Below are 11,100 nucleotides of genomic sequence, written 5' to 3'. Positions count from 1 at the left end.
GGGAGAGGAGCATATCGACAAGATGCATACCAGAGATCAAAGATGAGAGGAGATGCATGCCAGAGATCGAAGAGGAGAGGAGATGTGTGCAGGTGACGGAGATCAAAGAGGAGAGGAGAGGAAAGGAGCATGCTGGAGATTGATCGGAGAGGAAAATTTAGGATTTAGGGTTTAAGGTGGGAAGACAAAATTGGAAATGAAAATCTTAATTAGAAAGTCAAATAGTGACGGAAACTTAATTCCGTCGCTATTTTAGTGATAAAAACTTAACTTCGTCACTATTTTAGTAATGGAAACTTAATTCCATCGCTAATTTAGCGATGAGAATTAATTTTGTCATTATTTTAGCAATGAGATTAAGTTTCATCGCTAATTAATAAGTAAGGATAGAGATGGATTTAGTGACAGAATCTAATTTTCATCACTAAATCCATGACTATTTGAGAGTATTCTTATAGTGTTAGCTTGTTGGGAGACGAATATGTAAAAGTGGGAGTATTCTCTTCTAGCTATTTGAAAGCATTCTCCTACAATAAAAGTGTTTTGACAAGGTTTCGTTTGAAACCAAGTGGCCAAATTATCAATAAGATTTTAGATCAAGATCAAGATTCATTCAATTAAACCTCAAAGGTCCACCCAGGTTTCGAAATCAAGTTCATATCCTTTTCCCAACCTCAAAGATTCACCTAGGTCATGGGATCAAGATTCACCCATCATCTATCGTAAACCTCAAAGGTGTTGAATAAGTGTGAATGGAGAAAGAGGTGGAAGAGAAGAAGTTCCATTGTGAATGGGACTTTAGTCCCACATTGGGAGTTTCAAGGCACTTTTGTTGGTTTATATTGATTCACATACATTGAGGATGTGAACAAATGCATGGGGAGAGGCTCTCTCTCACGCGTGGGTGTGCAGGGGGGTGCAAATCCAGGACCCGGATTTGCACTGAACCAAGTTGACTCGTGTGCGAGCGCGACCTGCGTACACGAATGTCGGACCGGCCGGGGCAAAGTTTGCCCAAGTAGAACAACCAACATTTTGCTGCCACGTAGATCTTTTGTTGCTGTGAAACGGATCCTATATAAGGAGGCTGCGATCATAGGCAGAGATACAGACACACAGCGAAGAAGAAAGCAGAAGCTCTCCTCCTCATTCCCCTCCTCTATCGTGCAACTCCTACTCGGCAAAGTGTCGCGATAGCATTCGGGTACCACTTAGCTCGCCGTGACCACCAGTGCTTGGTCGGATTCACGGTCAGCCATTGTATCCTAGGAAACAGACATCTCTTGGAAGCCTCGAAGCACAGCTGGAGGTAGGTGAATCTATTTCAAGGAAACTGCACCTCGCAGGCCTCGGTCAACTTGCCTGGTCGGTCTCTTTGTCAGCCGACCCATTTCTCTGCCCGCTCGGGATTCTCGCCTGGTCTGTCAGCTCGCCCAGTCTTTTGCCAGCCCGACCTGTCTGCTTCACCCGATCGGCCAGTCCGTGCTCGGCCTGTCTACTTAGACTGATCTACCACCCGGTCTGTCTTCTCGACCCGGTCGATCTCTCTAACAGCCCGCTCGGCCTGTTTGCTTCGACCAATCTGTCTTCCCGACCTGTCTACTTCGACAGGTCTACCTCTCGCTCTGCCGGTCTACCTCCTGAAAGACCTGTCCTCCCGATCTGTCTGCCTCTCGCTCGGTCGGTCTGTTCTGCCCGACCTACCTCACAGTCTGCCCGACCTGCCTCGCTGATCTGACGAATACTTTGCCTGGTCGGCCTTACTTCTTGGTCGACCTTTCTGATCTGCTACGTCTGCCCGGTCAACACAGTGCAGACTACCTTCATCACTTGGCAGAAACCAGCCCCTACTGGTAGTCTGAGATTATCAGCTCAGGTCATCTCAATTGTAAGTTGAATTTAATTCGAGTATTTAAATTCAGCTAATACCTCGTATATCTCCGGCTATTGATTGTTTGTAATCTAACAATCTTGAAACAGATTCAACTCTGTTGAGATGGCCACGGAATGAAATGTTGAGGTGCAACAGACTCAACACGTGCAGACCCCCTCCGCCCCGATTGGAACTGTGCCAATCAACTACGGGGAAAAGCCAGAGAAGTTCAGTGGACTAAACTTCAAGAGGTGGCAGCAGAAGATGCTCTTCTACCTGACCACGCTCAACCTGGCTCGGTTCTTGACCAAGGGCCCTCCCAAGCGAGCTGAGGATGCTGATGCTCAGACCATCAGTACAATGGAGGCATGGACTCATTCTGAGTTCCTTTGTCGAAACTACATCCTCAACTACCTTGCTGACTCGCTGTACTCTGTGTATAGCATGAAGAGAATGGATAAGGAGCTATGGGAGTCCCTGGATAAGAAATATAAGAAGGAGGATGCAGGGGCAAAGAAGTTCATCGTGGGCCGATTCCTGGACTACAAGATGGTTAATTCCAAGATAGTGATCAGCCAAGTCCAGGAGCTTCAGGTGATCTTGCACGAGATCCACTCAGAAGGGATGGTTCTAAGTGAAACCTTCCAGGTGGCTGCTATCATTGAGAAGCTGCCTCCCGGCTGGAAGGATTTCAAGAACTACTTGAAGCACAAGCGGAAGGAGATGAATGTGGAGGAACTCATTGTTCAACTTCGCATCGAAGAAGACAACAAGAGTTCAGAGAGGAAATTGTTCTCTCAGGCTACTGTGAAAGCCAACGTGGTCGAGCACGGTCAAAGATCGAAATGGAAGAACGCCAAGTCTTCTAAGATGGGACCCAGAGGAGGCATCAGCAAGAAGAAGTTCTCTAGGAAGTGCTTCAACTGTGACAAAGTGGGCCACAAATCTTCAGAGTGCAGAAAGCCGAAGAAGAAGCAAGAGGTCAACCTGAACGAGGGACCAGAAATGGACGACCTCTGCGTTGTGGTCTCTGAGTTGAACCTGATCGGTTCAAACCCGCGGTAATGGTGGATCGATACTGGAGCCACCAGACATGTGTGTTGCAACAAGGAGCTACTCCACAACTTCGAGGAAGTCACTGGAGACAAACTGGTCCTGGGGAACTCAACAACCTTAGACATCATGGGTCAAGGAAAAGTGGTGTTGAAGATGACCTCGGGCAAGGATCTCACTCTAAACAATGTGCTGTATGTTCTGGAGATTCGAAAGAATCTAGTGTCCGGATCACTGTTAAGCAAGCATGACTTTCGCATTGTCTTTGAGTCAGACAGAGTTGTATTGTCCAAGAATAGAGTGTTTTTAGGAAGGGGCTATGTATCTGATGGGTTGTTTAAGCTCAATGTAATGGTGATTAGGCCTAAGATAAATAAAACTGAAAGCTCTTCCACTTATATGCTTGAGTCTTCGTGTTTGTGGCATGGTAGACTAGGACATGTTAATTACGATGTATTGCGTAGATTAATTAATATGCAAAGCATACCTACATTCCACCTTGACCCAAAACACAAGTGTGAGATTTGTGTTGAAGCGAAAATGACAAGGTCATCCTTTCAACATATTGAAAGAAGTAACAAACTGTTGGGTTTTTCGGTCCGCAAAAATCACTTTTTGCGTTGCGAAAACCCCAAAACCCCGCCACCGGATCCGTGCGAAGATTAAAATTTCGTAAAAACTTTCACGTACGAGTTTTCTAAGCCTAGATCTACTTTAGATCTACAAGATATGAATTTACCCTTGATGCGAAGCCCTTCGCTTAATCCCGCTCGTCCAAGGTTCGCCGGATCTCGAGAGTATCAAAGTAGATACTCCTCTATGTGTATCCACACAAGCAAGAGATGGAGAAACCAAACAAAAAGGTGTGCTAGCACCTTTGAATGGTTCGGAAGAGAGAGCTTGAGGAAGAAGAAGGAGGTTTTTACACAAAATGAAACTTACACTTGAATTAGTGTGGTCGGCCACATTAAGAGGGAGTTTTATCTCCATGGGATACCAAGAGTCACAACTCTTGGTAACTCCCATGAGGTGGCATCCCACTTAAGCAATCATGATGATGTGGAGCATCATCATTGGCCCACTCTTTGCCAACTCACCAATGAGGTGGCAAATGGTCAAGTCAAACTTGACCCTTCATCTTCCTCTCAAGTCAAGTCAAACTTGACCACTTCTCTCCCATGGTTGATCTAATCTAACCATTGGTTCAAGTCAATTTTAATTTAATGAATCTCTATTCATTGAATTAAATTGATTCGATGAGTCTAAGTCCAAATTAGACTCATCTAACACATGAACCAAATTGAGTCCAACTCAATTAGCCTAATTTGGATTACTCTTAATCCAATTTGGTTCATCACATGGACCTAATCCTTTAGGTTTATCAAATGAACCTAATCTCCATCTAATTGCCCTTTGTGTGTGACCCTATAGGTTCTTATAACGTTGGCAATACTCCTAAACCCATTTAGAAGCATAAGTAATGAGCGGTATCTAGCAACACATCATTACTACCCAAGTTATAAGAATGTTGAGATCCAACATCACCTTGTGACTACTAATTGTGACTCTTCACAATATATGACAAGTGTCCTTCTATCCTACACATCTAGATTGATTAATGTGAGGCATAGACCGTGTCATCCTCTAATCAATCTAAATCTTGAATCCCAAGTAGACTCACTCAATCAAATGAGCTCAACATCTCATATTGACTCATTTGGGCATGGCCATGCACTTAGTGGTCTCACTCTACCAAGAATATCGATGTCACTCCCGTCATATAGGAGGGATAGATCCCATCTACATCACTCACATCCCTCCGCATAATTTGTTACATACACAGTAATCGCCTTTATAGTTCACCCAGTTATGGGTGACGTTTGATGAAGCCAAAGTATGTAACTCCTTATGTAGGGAACCATAGTGACTTCAGGTCCAAGGACTAATAGTCATACTAATAGCCACATGAGAAAGTATATGACACTCATATAACAATCCATGATACTTTCTCATGGCGGGTCATTCAGTATACATTCTCCAATGCATACCCATGTGTCAACTTGATATCTCCATATCCATGACTTGTGAGATCAAGTCATCGAGTTGACCTACATGCTAGTCTCGTCGCATTAACATTGTCCCTGAATGCTAATACTTGACTAGGAATGATTAAGAGTAGTGTTCCCTATATCATCTCACTACTGATTCAATTAACCGATTGATATAGGTAAGAACCTTCTAGTCAAGGACGCTATTATACTTAGTTATTTGGCACCAATATAAGTAAGTATAATAACCAAAAACAAATGTCTTTATTTATATATACAAGAATATGATACAATGAGTCCATACAACAATCATCAAATGATTGGCTCTAGGGCTCTAACTAACACAAACCACTTGACCTAATCCACACTAATGTGTGTGACCTAAAAGGTACGCCAACACGTGGTGGTAATAAATACTTCATCACTTTTTTTTATGATAACACAAAACACTGTGATGTGTATCTTCTCAAAAGTAAGGATGAAGCTATAGAGAAATTTGCTCTCAATAAGAATGAGGTTAAAAACTAACTTAATAGGAAAATAAAGGTGGTTCGAAGTGACCGAGGCAGTGAATATGTATCACCGTTCACTGAGTTGTGTGCTGAACATGGGATCAGACATGAAACAACAGCTCCTTATACTCCTTAACAAAACAGACTTGCTGAGCGAAAGAATTGAATTCTAAAGGAGATGATGAATGCTCTTCTATTGAGCTCTGTATTACCAGAGTCCATATGGGGGGAAGCTGTGTTAACAGCTAATTACCTTTTAAATAAGGTGCCCCGGAAGAAAATAGATAAGAGCCCTTATGAGTTGTGGAATGGAAGACAGCCATCCTACAAATATTTATGAATGTGGGGGTGTCTTGCAAAAGTGTTGGTGCCTGATCCGAAAAGGATTAAGATAGGACCAAAGACTGTTGATTGCATATGCACAAAACAGCACTGCGTATAGATTTTGTGTGTATGAGTCACACATACCGAATATACACAAGAACTCGATAATCGAATCGAGAAATGCCTCGTTCTTCGAGCATGTGCTTCCGTATAAGACCCGAGAGGATGCTAGCTACTCAAAATGGGCAAACGAAACACAAGGCGAAGAAGAAGATGATGATGACGAGGATCCCGTGGAGGTTGAGCCTAGACGAAGCAAAAGAGCTCAAGTAGTAAAATGCTATGGATCAGATTTTATCACTTTTATGTTGGAGAGTGAGCCTCGAAGTTACTCAGAAGTTGTAGGCTCTTCTAATGGACCTCACTGGAAAGAGGCAATTACATCTGAGATAAAATCTATCTTGCAAAATCATACTTGGGAACTTGTGGATCTTCCTCCGGGAAGTAAACCACTAGGTTGCAAGTGGATCTTCAAGAAGAAAATGAAATCAGATGGCACAATCGATAAATACAAGGCTAGATTGGTAATCAAAGGATATCGACAACGAGAAGACCTTGATTACTTCGATACATACTCTCCAGTGTCGAGAATAATTTCCATTAGAGTATTGTTGGCTATTGCTGCTCTATGGAATCTCGAAATACATCAAACGGATGTAAAAACAACCTTTCTAAATGGGGATTTAGAAGAGGAAATCTACATGGACCAACCTGATGGGTTTTCTATGCCAGGACAGAAAAATAAGGTCTGTAGATTGGTGAAGTTATTATATGACTTGAAATAAGCATCAAAGCAATGGCATGAGAAATTTGATAATGCCATGAAGGAATGTGGATTCAAGATCAATGAATATGATAAATGTGTCTACATGAGAGTCACAGAGAGTGACTATGTCATCTTGTGCCTCTATGTAGATGACATACTTATCATTGGGAGTAATGATAAGATAATCAAATCCACTAAAGACATGTTGAACTCAAGATTTAACATGAAAGACATGGGCCTAGCTGATGTGATTCTAGGAATCAAAATTCTTAGAACGATAGAAGAACTTGTTCTTATTCAGTCTCATTACATGGACAAGATTCTTGAGAAATTCACCAAGGGTGATACTACGTTGGCACGAACGCCGATAGATACGAGTTAACATCTATCAAAAAATCGAGGTGAAAGTATCTCTCAGATAGAGTACTCTCGAGTAATTGGAAGTCTGATGTACTTGATGAGTTGTACACGACTAGACTTGACCTACGCAGTAAGCAAACTGAGTAGATACACGAGTAATCCCGGTGTTGAACACTGGAAAGGGATAACAAGAGTACTGAGGTACTTGAGGTATACTCATGAATATGGACTGCACTATACAAGATATCCTACTGTAATCGAAGGATACAGCGATGCGAGTTGGATATCTGATATAAAAGACTCTAATTCTACGAGTGGATATGTCTTCACTCTAGCAGGTGCAGCCATTTCCTGGAAATCTTCTAAGCAAACCGTAATAACCAGATCCACGATGGAATCTGAGTTTGTAGCTCTTGACAAATGTGGTGAAGAGGCTGAATGGCTACGACAATTCTTAGAAGATATTCCACGATGGCTGAAACTAGTGCCGGCGATTTGCATACATTATGATAGTCAATCAACAATCAGTCGGGCACAAAGCCATCTGTATAATGGTAAATCTAGACATATACGTCGTGGACATAATACCATTAGACAACTACTCTCAACGGGAGTTATCACTGTTGACTATGTGAAGTCAAAAGATAACCTAACAGATCCGCTAACCAAGGGGTTAAATCGAGAGTTAGTTACAAGCTCATCAAGAGGAATGGGCTTGATGTCGTTGTCAACGATCAGTGCAGAGGACACCCAACCTATGCTGACTGGAGATCCCAAGAACTAGGTTAAAAGGGACAACTAATCTGCACTGACTAGACACACTGTAGGGGGGATAGCCCAATGAAACAATGACTAGACCAGGGTAAGTCGATGGCCTTTTAATGATCAAAAAGAGTAGATGAAAACTCTTAAGGGATCACCTATGTGAGAAAGAAGTGGGGCCGCTTCGAAGAGAATTGGAGGCACAATTCTTAGAACTTCTCACAGAACCAGGCGTGTTCATGGCCAAGAACGAACACACTCATGAGATCTGAGTTATATCATGGAGAGTCTTGGGTGAGATTTGTCACTACTTACACAAACCGTAGTATAGTTCAAGGACATCATGTCTACTATCAGCCAGTAAGCAATCAGATCTTCACAAGGGAAGGTTTAAAGGGTAAAACCTACCTATCCTATACTTGACTCAACTGCTGAATGCTATCACATACTCTATCTCCATTCATGTGGGGGATTGTTGAATAAGTGTGAATGGAGAAAGAGGTGGAAGAGAAGAAGCTCCATTGTGAATGGGACTTTAGTCCCACATTGGCTACTGTGAAACGGATGCATTAAATTTGCTCGGCAAAGTATCGCGATAGCATTCAGGTACCACTCAGCTCGTCGTGACCACCAGTGCTTGGTCGGATTCACGGTCGGCTGTTGTATCCTGGGAAACAAACGTCCTTTGGAAGCCTTAAAGCACAACCAGAGGTGGGTGAATCTGTTTCAAGGAAACTGCACCTCGCAGGCCTCGGTCAGCTCGCCCGGTCGGTCTCTTTGTCCGCCCAACCGATTTCTCTGCCCGCTCGGGATTCTCGCCTGGTCTGTCAGCTCGCCCGGTCAGCTAGTCTTTTTCCAGCCCGACCTATCTGCTTCGCCCGATCGGCCAGTTCGTGCTCGGTCTGTTTGCTTCGACTGATCTGCCGCCCGGCCTGTCTGCTCGACCCGGTCGATCTCTCTGACAGCCCGCTCGGCCTGTTTTCTTCGACCGATCTGTCTTCCCGACCTGTCTGCTTCGACAGGTCTGCCTCTCGCTCTGTCGGTCTGCCTCCTGACAGACCTGTCTTCCCAATCTGTCTGCCTCTCGCTCGGCCGATCTGCTCTGCCCGACCTACCTCGCGGTCTGCCCAACCTGCCTTTCTGATCTGACGAATACTTTGCCCGGACGGTCTTTCTGCTCGGTCGACCTTTCTGATCTGCTACGCCCGCCCGATCAACATAGTGCAGACTGCCTTCATCACTTGGCAGAAACCAGCCCCTGCTGGCAGCCTGAGATTATCAGCTCAGGTCATCTCAATTGTAAGTTGAATTTAATTCGAATATTTAAATTCAGTTAATACCTCGTATATCTCCGGCTAATCCAACAAAAGGTTTGTTTAGGTCCCAAGCCAGGTCGATCTATAGATTGACTTCTTGAGTTGGGTTGATACATTAATATCTATACATTGACCTCCCAAGCTAGATCAACACATTTGCATTTGTAGGTCAACCTGTTAGAGTGTATACTAAAAGCCTAGCTTTTGGTATAAACATTTATCTAGAAATAAGAATCACATTGGTCAGATGTCTACATTTATGATAAATGTAGTTATTCAATTAATTTATATTGTAAATAACATGGTGTGTGGTGTCACACACAGAGGATCATGTTATCAGTACCTTATAAATTATAAACAGTAGCTCACGACCATGATGGAAAGGAACAAACCATTGGAAGGTCGTAGTGTAATTAGGTATTAGTTTATCTTAACTATATAATTACACTAGTACACTTAGAGTGTATTGAGTAGGACCATTAAAGGTCGTTTCTTTTATACTGACTTTATAAAGGAACAAAGACCTCAATTATTATGGAAGTGTGTGCTCTTAATCCTAATATAATAACAAGCACATATATTTGATATTTATTTCTTTAATTTATCAATGGGTGAGATTTAGTTCGATGAATCAATAAGCCCGATAGGTTGGGAAATGATATCACTTATAGTGTGTGTTGTTGATTATAGAAGGAAACTGTGTCCTAGTAATCTAGGTTGAGAATGTCCCCAAGAGGAGCTCATAAGGATTGTCATGTTAAACCCTGCAGGTGGACTTAGTCCGACATGACAATAAGGTTGAGTGACACTACTCTTGGAGCTAGATATTAATTAAGTGAGTTGTCAGTAACTTACTTAATTAGTGGACATTTGTTATCTTAAACACAGGGAGACTGACACACTAATAATAAGAAGGAGCCCAAAATATAATTTGGGATTGGTGCGGTAGTTCAATAATAGTTCTCTAGTGGAATGAATTATTATTGATAAAATTAAATTGTGTGTTCGGGGTGAACACGGGATGCTTAATTTTATCGGGAGACCAAAACCAATTCCTCCTCTCGGTCCCTATTGTAGCCTCTTAATTATAGAGTACTATACCCACCTATACCCACCTTCTTACCCATCCCATAAGGGGCCGACCAAGCTAGGGCCGGCCAAAGTTTAGTTCATGGGTGCTTCAAGGTGGCCGGCCCTAGCTTGGGTTCAAGCTTGGTGTGGTCGGCCCAAATTAAAATAAAAAGGATTTTTATTTTTTAAAATTTTTCTTATGTGGATAACATGTTTTAAAAAAGAGTTTAAAATTTTAAATCTTTCCTTTTATAAGATTCTACAAAAGATTAAGAGAAGAGCTAAATCTCTTTCCTTATTTGTAGATTAAAAGGTTGATTTTAATTTTGGTAAAAACTTTCCTTTTTAACTATGTTCATGATTTAAAAGAAAGTTTAAAAAATTAATAATTCTCTTTTATTAGTTTCTACAAAAGATTAAGAAAAGATTTGATATCTTTCCTTATTTGTAGATTAAAAGATATTTTAATTTTTAGAGATAATTTTCTTCTTATCCACATGTTTAAAAGAAAGATTTTAATTTATTAAATTTCCTTTTTATAAACCAATCATGAAGGGATTAAATTATTGAAGAACTTTTTAGAAATTTCTGGAAACAAATTAGGAAGTTTTAATTCTTGTTTTAATTAAAACTTTCCTTGATTTGGGGCTTGAGGTGGTCGGCCATTGTATTTGAAAAAGAAAATTATTTTTAATTAAATAATTTTTCTTTTCAATGGAAAAAGAATTAAGGAAATTTTTATTAAATTTTCCTTATTTGCCAAGACCAAGGATTATAAAAGAGGGGGTAGAGGGGGCTTCAAGGTGAACGACTCTATTCTATTTTTCTTCCTCTTTTCCTTGGTGGTGTGGCCGGCCCTTCCTTCTTCTCTTCTTCTTCTCTTCTTCTTCTCTTTGTGGCCGAACCTCTTCATGCTTATGGAGTTTTAATTGGTGGCCGGATCTAGCTTGAGGAA

This window comes from Zingiber officinale, chromosome 10B (genome assembly GCF_018446385.1).
Source record: "Zingiber officinale cultivar Zhangliang chromosome 10B, Zo_v1.1, whole genome shotgun sequence".
Taxonomy (NCBI): domain Eukaryota; kingdom Viridiplantae; phylum Streptophyta; class Magnoliopsida; order Zingiberales; family Zingiberaceae; genus Zingiber; species Zingiber officinale.
This window is presented reverse-complemented; position numbering follows the sequence as displayed.